Source organism: Drosophila mojavensis, unplaced genomic scaffold, assembly GCF_018153725.1.
Source record: "Drosophila mojavensis isolate 15081-1352.22 unplaced genomic scaffold, ASM1815372v1 contig_80, whole genome shotgun sequence".
NCBI lineage: Eukaryota > Metazoa > Arthropoda > Insecta > Diptera > Drosophilidae > Drosophila > Drosophila mojavensis.
The window spans coordinates 3,208,870-3,221,089 of NW_025318906.1; positions in this window are offsets into that span (position 1 = coordinate 3,208,870).

Genomic DNA, 12,220 nt, shown 5'->3' on the forward strand with positions numbered 1-12,220 from the left:
CATATAAATTAAGTTAAATATTCAAGAAAGTTAAATTTAAGTAAAATTGAATACAAATTTTATGAAAATAAATTTTAAATTAATTTAAGATGGAAATCCAATTTAAATTAATTTAAAATTAGATAAAAATAAGAAATAATATTAAAATATAATGAATAGTTAAATCAAATACAGCTTGAATTAATATTAAAATCAAGCTTTATTTAAAATTTAAAAAAATATATATCGATTGCTGTTAATCTGTATAAGATTTAAAGTCAATTAATTTTACAAAAAAAAAAATAAAATAAAATAAAATAAAATAATAAATAAAGAAATAAATAGTTTAAAAAATTAAGTATTTATAGTAACACTCAATAAGACATAATTTTAATAAATAAAATATGCTGTCATTAAACATAATAATAGATATATCACGGCTCAGCAAATGCTCTGCACTATTATTAATACATTATTCAGTGCAAATTATTCAAAGCGATGTAGTGTATATCCACATCCACAGGCAGAGCAGGCCCCACTTTGACGACATACCAACAGCACATAAACAAGATGTCGAGCACGCAGCGAGCAGCCCGGCGGCAACAACTGGCAGAACGAGCAGGAGGTGTGGCACGGGCAGAGAGAGGGGGGGCGGAGAGTGGGCGAAGAGTGAGCGCAGTGTTGCGTTGCAACAATTGTCCTTTAGATGCCATAATAAGGCGCGAGAATCGTTTGCCATACCAAAAACTGAAGACTTGAGGGGAAAGCCAAAGGCTGCCACACTTTGTGGGGGCTTCGCCTGTATCTGCAGTGGGGTCTCATGTAGTCAGGCACTGTAAGCAATGCATTGTATTTGGCATGCCATTTGCTTTAAACGCTGACAATTTCAATTGCTGTGTGTGCAACTTGTAAATGACAATGCAAACAAACGTGGAGCCCCAAATGGGGGAGGGGGAGGTGGGCTGTCCAGGAGTTGTTAACAGACCAAAAGCTGCACTAAATGTGTGCAGAGTGTGAGCTCCACAATTAATGGCACGCATTGACTGCTGATTGATGCGAACAGCAACGAGAGCAGCAGCAACAGGTAAACGTTTGCTAGTCGGGGGCGTGGCACTTAACCAACACACACACACACACCCACGCACATAGACACAGACTTGATTGGCTGACTGGGGGTGCGGGGCAAATGCACTGTTAAAACGCAATCAGCAATTTGCCAAATGACAAGCGCAACACACACACACACACACACACACACACGAAAAACGACGAAGAAGCCGAGCAAGGGAAAACAGAGCTGGAATGGAAAATTAATTACCAGAATGCAAATTAATTGCTGTCCGTTTGCTTGCTTGCAGCTTGGCAAGCGCATAAATCTAAAAAAATAACAAAAAAAAAAAAAAAGAGGAAAATTGTCCGTCTATGCTGATATCCGGACGGCGTGTGGATTGGATAAGGATTCATAGAAGGCAAAGTGAGTGGGGGCGTCGCTGGCATTGTATAAACTCAGCAGCAGACAGAGCGTGGCAGCTAAAAAGAAAATGCCGAGCATATACATATATACACAACCACTCTCTCACTCCTCACACACACACACACACACACACACACACTCATGCGCTGACAAACAAATTGCCTAGCCGTTGTCGACGGCAACCAAAAATCTAGTTGTGGCTTGCAGCTGCCTGCCGCCGCCTCCTGCCTCCTGCCGCCTCCTGCCTTTGCTGCGCACTCGTTATGTGGTGCAAATGGGTGGTGCAATAATGCCAAGGCACGCTCTCTAAATGAATTGCTTGCCAAGGCGCAGCGCAGAGTGTCAAGATTTTTTTGTTGCAAGCCAAACACACACGCCTCTTTGCAGCCTCCTCTACTCCCTTTTCACGCTCACATTGTCGTCAGCTTTGCCAGCTGGAGAACAGAAAATAGAAGAAATAAGTGTAAAGCATTTAAGCAGACAAATGCAGCTCTTCCTCTTTTATTTTTATTTTTTTTGACAGTGTCTAGGGTTAAGCAACTTTAGCAATTGACTTTATCAATAATGCATTATAGTTGAGTATACTACAGTATCTATATGTATACTATGTATGATATGAAAGCAAGTTTGAAGAGCTTTAATATTGTGAATAATTTACTTTATCAATTAGATTTTAAAATATAGTAGTATAATCAATATACAATATGCAATACACGATATTTAATATATAAATTACTTTATGTTTACGAAATCGTCTAATGAATCCGATTAACTGTTTTACACCATTTTTTCCATGTTTACACCATTTTTTTCATTCTTTTATATCTCATTGCCTCACTCACTCTCTCTGTCTCTCTTTCTCTCTCTCTCTCCTTCTCACTCTTCCTTTTCTTGTTTGTCTATTTTCTTATCATCTTACAATTCGTTCTAACTCTGTCACTCTCTTTCCCCTGTAATTTAATCGAATATCCAATTATATTACCGATATCGCGATATCGATATATAAGTGATATCATATTTCATTCAGGTTTACTTTAAAAAAGTTAAAATTTAATAATAATCTTGTTTGACCTTTCAGAAAAAAAAAATTTTTTTTGAAATGAAATTTTGTATAAAATAATAATTTCTTGATAGTTCCAATGGAATTGCTAGCTGCAAGTCCGATACAATAAGTATAGCATAGCTTTGAGCGCTGCTTTGTAATTTCAGAATCTTTGCAAGAATTCGACATACAAAAATATTTACATATGTATATAAAATTGGAGCACCTATAAGAACATATTAGAATTACAAGTTCTAAGATTCCTTAGTATTTTGTAGACTTTCAAGGTTTATCATTTTCTTCCTCTCTCTATTATTTGGAAAATCTTAAGCATTTACCTGCTGCATACATATATTATAATATATTGTCTATTATACTAAGCTTTTGTTATTGTAGACAGCTCTTAAGTGACAGTAAATTAGCGGCAGGACTTATGGTATTATTATCGCAGATACATAAATATATACGATATTATATCTGAGGCATGTGTGATTGTGTTATTGTTGTGTTGTGTTATTGTTATTGCAGCAGCTGATCCAAAATAATAACAACGTTTATCCGAAGGCGACAAATAACATAAGCCGCAGCAAATTTAAATACACATGTCGCTGGCTATTGCAGCTGCGCCTTATGTTGTTGTTGCTGCTGTTGCTGTTGGCTATTTATGTGGCTTTATGCGGCAGTTGTTGTTGTAGCTGCTGGTGCTGCTGCTACTGCTGCTGCTGCTGTGGCAGCAACTGCTGAGCGGAAATTGTATTGCGGCCAATATGGTAAATTGCCTTGAATCTACCTTAAAACCATATTTCAACACTAGATTACACAAACAGGCAATGCCGTGGTTGTAGCAGTACTTGCTGCTGTTGTTGTTGTTGTTGTTGCTGTTGCTGTTGCTGCTGCTGCTACACTGCGGTACGCCATTACACCAAAAGACTATCATAAAATTTCGCGCAAGCGTGTGTCTCGGCATTTTAACCAACGGGGTTTTGGGCCAAAAACAACAACAGCAACACACGACAGCCACAGCAACATAGCACACACACACAGACACACGCACACACACATAGGACATGCAAGGCACCGCATATAAAATGCACACACATGCAAACGCTACCCACACGCTCACTTACACTCGCTGAGCTATGCTTGCGTTGTTGTTACGAGCTGCGGTTGCGCTTAAATGTGTCATTAAAGTAACAGTAAAAAAAAGTAAAATAAAGAAACAGCAACAACAACAATAATAAGAATAACAACAACTACCGCAGGGCAAGCTACGTTACGCCAAAGCTTAGATTTGGGCACCAGCAAAAAAAATATTTTTGGGCAGAATGCGGCTTTATAAATCAAATGAAATGCTGACAACATGTGAGTAACCGAAAGCGCTGCTCTCTCACACTCTCGCTTCCTCTCCCTCTCTTTTTCGTTCTGGTCGCTCTCCGTACTGCAAATCATTCATAGCAACGAAAAAAAAAAAATATAGAGAGCAGCGCAAAAAAGAAGAAGAAGAAGTAGTAGCAATGCAAACCCCAAGCGCTGTGCAAATATGCAGCATAACAAATGCCTCATTAGCATGTGCCCAGCCCTGGCAGCCCAGCTCCCAGCTTACAGTTAGCAGTGCTCAATTCCCATTCTCTCTCCCTCACACACACACACACATGCTTGCACATGTAAAACGTTTTGAACTGCAAAGTCACAAAGCAAAATTGTCTTTTGTTAGTGCTGCTGCTGCTGCTACTATTGCTGCTGTTGCTTCTTCTACTTGTTTTCTCGTTTTTCTTGATTTACAGTTACTTTTCTTTACATTTTTTTGGTGCATTGTAATTCGTTCACTTTTTGTCATCAGTGTTGGATTTTTGCATAGAAAATTGAGCTTTTGCCAAACTAACGATGAACTAAAATATGCAAATTTATTTAACATGCGAGAGCAAGAGAGAGAGAGACAGAGATAGAGCGGCCGAGGGGCAAGAGCTCGTCCGCATAGATTAAGCGAAATGGCAACGGCATCTCTAACGGTCGTAGCAATGTATAGCAACTACAATAAACAATCAAGCGTAGTAAAATGAAAGCTTTTAACTATGCCAAAAAAAAGAAAATCACAATGAACGAGGAAATTTATATATGTACATATAATATATATATAGATACATAATCAAATTGGTATATGCAAATGCTTAAAATCAATATATATATAAGAAATTTAACTACAAAATAATATCAAATATGTAGTATATAAAAAATCGAATTATAAACCTATAAAAAAAACCAAAGCTTTAAATTCTCAACAATTTCAGGTAAATCAATATAAATTCTATGCTGTTGCAAAGCACATAAATTTCGTTTACCTCTAAGAACTGTTTGAAACGTGAACTGTGAAAGTGCTTAGCGGAGTGAACTATCTTTTGCTTTGCTACAATTTGCTGTGCGCATACTTATCCAGCTCACTGTCGCCAGCGTTTGGCATATGTTTCGCACTAAAGCCAGCAAGAAATCTACTACAGCTACAGTCCTATTTCATATTGTCGGCACCTGGAAGGTGTGCACACACACACACACACATACAAACATGACCAGAGAAGCCGCTTAACGATGCTGCGGCATGCAGCTCCACACACACACACATACACACACAGCTCCAGACTCAACTGCACGTGTGCGACTTGTGTTTGTATTAGTGTGCGCGTACATGCATATGAAAACCGCTTTCGTTTCCGTTTCAAGAAACAACTTAAAAATGGCGCACGACATGGCGTCTGCTGCCTGGCTGACTGCTGGCTGTTGTTGCTGTTGTTGTTGTTGCTGCTGTTTGTTGTTGCAGCCATCAGATAGAGATAGGTGCAAGAAAAATAAAAAAGAGAGTGGCAACTGCAACAACGTACAACACGGCAACAAGATGACAATCAGGCAGACACAGTGAGCCACCATTGGCAAGAAGTGAAAAAATATGCAAAATAATAGCTAACAGTGCATTGGCGAAGCTTAAATACACTAAGAGGGAATTATTTACATACAAATATTGGCATAATAGAATACAAAGAATTTTTCATGCACTCAAGAGTATCTTGAGAATAATGCCAAATCAATTTCTTTGTGTATTACAAAATTGGTAAAAAAAAAAAATTATATTAATACTCTCTGATAGATGTATGTACAATATATATTTAAAATGTCAAATTGCATTTTAGTTATTGCATGCATACCTACATTAAAATCTACATACAAATGAACGCTCACCTATTAAATAGAAGCTCTCTATACTCTTTGAGAGAGTGCTCTTCCCATTGGGTGCTCTCCCTCTCGTTTTTGGTGAAAAAGCTCAGCAACAACGAAGAATAAATTTAACAATTGATAAACATTATAATGTTTATCTTATATATCTATTATACACTTATTACTTTATAAACACACACGTACATAAGAGACAGCCTTTGCAAGGTAGTTCGTTTAAAAAAAAAATCAATTCAACACATTTGTACCCGCGCGAGTGGAGAGAACGAACGATCAAACAAAACAGACGCGCTCTCACTGAATTACTTCCCTCCCTCGCTTCGGCTTAGTCGTCAGCTCGCCATTGACGCAAGCGGCCGCAGAGGTCTGCGCTCAGCTGGCTAGACAACTAAGACAACGGGATCAAAAGCCTGAGAGCCAATGGCGTGCACACAACGGATTAGCTATCACGCTCACACCAAAGCTGGCAGCTGTGTCTGCAGTTTGCTGAGTAAACATATAACGGGATCAAAAGCATTAATGCAATTGTTAGGAGAGTGAGAGAATGGAAGTGTAAATACTCTACAGAATAATCTAGAGAAGTGATTCACAGCTGCAACTTAAAAAGAAAACAAAAAGAAATAAAGAAAGTAAAAAAATGTTATTAATAAAATATTACAATTCCTACTAGTTCTACAGTTAGCACATGTGTTAGTATATACATAGTTACCTTTCTTGTGAATAAGTTGAAATACCCTAACTGAAGAGCGTATGCAAGAAACGCCCGTACGGAGCACAGAATTTCATTTGCTTTGCTTTGCTTGGTTGGCATTGGTGTTGGCGTTGCAACGGCACTTTGTTATTGTTGTAGTTGTTGCGCTCTTCTGCATCTTGTTGTTGTAGTCAATATTTTTTTTCTTCTTCTTTTCCATGCTGTCAGGCTGGCAAAGTAAATTATGCGACGTGCAAAATCAATAAATCAACACGTTTATTGCTGTAAACGTATTTTCGGGCATGAGCGAAAAACTTTTCAACGTGTTGCCAATACATGTGTGTGTGTGTCTGTATACATATATACATTTCCGTACATTTATATTTTATATCAGATATACATAGACCTACATAAGTTATTGGATGAGCTGAAATTGCGGGCTTTAAATGCGTGCAAATTGAAAGCAGGCGAACTCCAGCTGTCAAATGAATTGCAAATCAGTTGCATGCAACAGCTGCCACTGCGGCTGCAATAGTTGCTGCACCAGCTGCGATTCATTACAAAAATGGGATTTTCCTTTCCTTGCATTTCACTCGGCGCGAGCAATTTTCAAGCTCGTTGAGCAAAACTTGGCTAAAGCTAAAATCAACACGCTTCAGATACATCAGCACACTTGTGCAAGCTGTGTGTGTGTGTATTTGTGTGTGTATCTGTGTGTTTGTCTTTGTTGGTGCTACCTTTGGCTTCGTTTGGCACATGGCAAATGTTGAGTGCTTTATTGTTATGTTTTAAAATTCAATGAATTCTAAAAATTCTTCTGCCATTTGGCATCGCATTTTGTTGGCTTGCACTTTGCAGCGATTCCTGCTTCTTCCCCCATACTCGTTCAGCGCAAACAAAAGAGTATATCCGTTTGCTGTTTGTTTAGCTGTTGATATAAAATGCGAGGCACTTCAGCTTGACTGCAGCTAAAGACGTGAAACTTGTTTTGTATGGCTGTATGCAGATATGTAGACATGTAGATATTTGAGCGATGTCCACTCGGAGGCGTGGCGAATGGGGAGCTACTGAAAGCAGTTATTTATGGCAAGAGTTAGAGGCTTGAAATTTGCTTTAAGTACTCGAGTGTGTCCTACATCTAATTGAGTCAGAAGATGCCCACAGGAGGCGTGGCAAATGGAGAAGTATCAAAACTAGTAAATTTTTAAGATTTTGAGATTCCTCTTTATGCTAAGATTCCACCACATTGAGATTTACGTTTTTATTATATATTTACTCTCTACAAAGCTGAACGAGTATCAAGCAGTCGTTTATGCTTGACTGCACTGTTCCCATTTGTTTTTTATAGCGCTGTCTAGGTTTTTGCTTTGGCCAACGACAAGTCGACAGAATTTTATAGTCATCGCATTAACAATATAATGTGGCGCCACATTGTTGCAATTGTTGTTGTTGCATGCTGCCCTGATCTGCTCTTCATTTATTTAAAATGTGTGCGCCAGGTTTCAGGTTTCCTTTACCAAGGTCAAACCTACCAAGATATTGAGATGCAGACGGAGAGAGAGAGGCAGAGAGAGAAAATGTGTGTAAAGAAAATGAAAATGCAAATTCAAATGGAAATGCAAATGCAAATGAAATTGTGGCACAGGGCAGCATTGATTAAAACAAAAACAAAAAAAACGATCAACTGTAAAAATAATCACGAAGAAAAAAAAAAGTATAATCAACGAATATATATCTTGCCTTTAATAAAGTTCACGCGAAAGGTTATAAATAAAATATTGATTTACCTAAGGAAAGAATGCATCGAATATAACTAAAAGAAAATGAAAATGAAAAAATAAGTATGAAAACTTAAAAGTATGCACAAAGGTAACAAAGGTAGTAGAAACTTGAACAACTTTAAAAAAGGAAAAAAAATAATCTTTATATAATTAAAATAAATATAAGTAAAACCAAAAGATGAAACTTGGCAGTAGTAGTAGTAGCTAGTAGTAGGAGTAGGAGAAAAGTGTTTCAATGCATAGTTTCTTAGTAGTTTGCTGAAAAGTTTATTAACATACTTTAACTTTTTAATTTTTACATTTATTAAAATTGCTGCCCCTTTATCTACTAGTTTTACTTGACGAACTTTTAGTATTAATACTAAAATATATTATTAGAGGCGACAAGAAATTTCATTTGAAATAAGTTTCGTCTGCTTCTTATATTCCTGCACTTTACTAGCACTACTACTATTTCTTCTACTACTACTACTACGTTCTTAATATTACTACTACTATTTCTTTTCCTACTACTACTACTACGTTCTTAATATTACTACTACTATTTCTTCTACTACTACTACTACGTTCTTAATATTACTACTACTATTTCTTTTCCTACTACTACTACTACGTTCTTAATATTACTACTACTATTTCTTTTCCTACTACTACTACTACATTCATAATATTACTACTACTATTTCTTTTACTACTACTACTACTACGTTCCTAATATTACTACTACTATTTATTTTACTACTACTACATTCTTAATATTACTACTACTATTTCTTTTACTACTACTACTACTACGTTCCTAATATTATTACTACTATTTTGTTTGCTATTACTACGTTCTTAATACTACTTCTACTATTTGGTTTACTACTGCTACGTTCTCAATTCTACTACTACGTTCTTAATATTAATACTACTATTTTGTTTTCTACAACTACGTTCTTAATACTACTTTTACTGTTTCGTTTACTACAGCTACGTTACGTTTCGTTTACTACTACTACATACGTTCTAAATTCTACTACAACATTCATAATATTAGTACTACTACTTTTCAATTTACCACCACTAACTGAACACCATCTACTACTCATACGTGTCTATATTTCTACTACTAGGAATCTATACTGCGACTACTATTTTGATTTATGCCACTACACTACTTCGTTTACTACTACTAAACTACTAATATTACAAGTCTATGATTCTATGCTACTACACTACTTTGTTTGCTACCACTAAACTAATACTATTGCAAGTATATGTTTATACTACTATCAATACTGCTCCCACAACGATTTTCACTACTATTAGTGTTACTAAGCGTACTTTTGAGTAGACCGATTATGTAGCTTATGCTAAAACTTACTTTAATCTACCTTATTCACAATATCCAATCATAAATTTCAGCCTACAAATAACTGTACATACAACTTAGCCGAGCCAACGCAGACTGCACGCGCTGTAAGTCCGTAAACTCTCTCCAAAATTGGTAGTAGCATTAAGCCAGTTGCAAGCAGCGGACACAATGGAACCGCAATTTGCGCGCCGACCCATTGCTATTTGCATAAAAATGCGCCGATTGCTCTGAAGTGCAAAAATGGACATCAATCATGGGCACATCATAAATACTGAAGGACAACACATATACAGACACAGATACATATATACACCCATGAGCATACAAAAGTAAAATGCAACGCATAAATTCACGCTCATGTTGCTGGCTGTGCCGCATGCTCATAAAGGACAACAGCTGCCGCCATGTCCTGCTGCCGCTGCACTTATGCAATATTAATTAAGCGACCAAAAACTGAAAGAATGGAAATGCAGCAGCAACAGCAGCAGCAGCAGCGGCAGCGGCATTGGCACACTTATTGGACAACGCATTGACTAGAGACTGTGGTGCTGCGGCTCCTGCTACACAAGAGACGTCTCCAGCTATGCAGCCGCAAGAGCAAGAGATCAGATCCGGGCCCGAGCCTTTTGTGCCTGTTAATTTCCAGCTATTGTTGCTCGACGGGCCGTGCCTCAATTGAAAGCGCCGGGCATAAATTAAATTTTCAGCAATTCCTGTACTTGACGCTCCATTTGCAATGAATACACACGTGTGTGTGAATGAGAGAGTGTATGAGTGTGTGTGTGTGAGAGAGAGAGAGAGACAGAGAGTGTGTGTGTCCAGGGTTATCTATGGGCATGTTGCCTGTGCTTGCTTCTATGATTGTGTGTTTGCATGAGTGTGTGTTAATGTGTGTATGAGTGTGTGTTAGTGTATGTGTGTGCGTCCATCTGTGTCCATACTTATACATAAGCGTCTGTCCCTGTGGCTGCTGAAGCAGTTTCAACACAAATTTTGACTCTGATCTGATGAGCAATCAGAGCTGAGCTGAGCCCCGTGACACGATGAAAGCAAGAGTCTATCAACTATCGTATTGCAATATTCCAGGAAATAACATACGACAAAATGTTAGATATTATATGTGGTAAATATCATCGAATCATGCCAGAATGTTAGAGTTATATTTAAGAAGGAAATTATATATTGACTAACTTTCTACATATATGAATAAGAAAAATAGAAAAAGATCTTAATAACTATCGTACTATACTATAATACTATATATGAAATCATTTAAGAAATATCAGCAAATCAGAAATATTTTTCTTTTTATATCAAAAAGTTAGAGTTTAACTTGGACTTTTCCGAAACGAAGTCGGGCTGAGATTATTAAATGGATATCGCTTGATAGCAAAACAGTAAAGCAAAGATCAATTCTAGTATATATCTAATATATATATGCTTAGATAGATATAGATATAGATGCATATAGATAGATATAGATAGATATAGATAGATATAGGTAGATATAGATACATATAGATAGATATAGATAGATATAGATAGATATAATTCTCTATCAAACCCATTGCCTACTTGTTTCGTGTCACGCGACCATCTCTAAGCACATATTCTGACTGATTTTCTGCCATTCACTCTGACCCTTGGGCAAGACAATAAAAGCATCTTCCGAGCTGTTGTCGTTGCTTGTTGTTGCTGTTGTTGTTGCGCTGCTATTGGCGCTGCTACTGCTGCAGCAGCTGCTGATGTTGCCTCAATTATAATTTGCAAATCGACGCCCCACACAAATGCATATCTCACTTTCTAATATTAACTTAAATGTGAGCTAAGTGCGAACACTCGCAATTGTTACTAGTATATCGAATTACTATATCAACCCATGTAGAGCTCTATGTGGGAATGTGCTTATGTGGGTGTGTGTGTGTGTAATTATGCTGATAACCAACTAACAATTTGTTAGCCACAGTCCATTGGAATTGCAACTCTTGCGGTCATCTCATTATTGCGTATTGCAACTCGTTTCGAATATCAATCGAATGCATTCGATGCATTCAAACATGAAATATATTCACAATAATATATTTGCCGAAAACTATTTACCAAAATATGTCCATGGATATCCATATTGAGTAGGTATGTGCGTGGCTGACCCAAGTCGATGCGACTTTGAGGCGTACTCATTGGGACAAAGCCTTGTGGCTTTATGTAATTAATGCTTCACGATGATATATCATCAATTATTGATACATGACAATTTGTGGGATTTGTTACGAGTTTCTAGTATTTCTGGTTATAATACTAGAGAGAATATTAACAGCTTCAGAGACGACTGACTATGTTCGCTCTTGTGGAATCATGGAAATGGAATATGGAATATGGAATATGGAATATGGAATATGGAATATGGAATATGGAATATGGAATATGGAATATGGAATATGGAATATGGAATATGGAATATGGAATATGGAATATGGAATATGGAATATGGAATATGGAATATGGAATATGGAATATGAAATATGAAATATGAAATATGAAATATGGAATATAAAATATTTAACATGGAATATGGAATATAGGATATGGAGTATGGTATATGGAATATGGAATATGGAATATGGAATATGGTATATGGAATATGGGTATATGGAGCTCTATGAGGTACGTC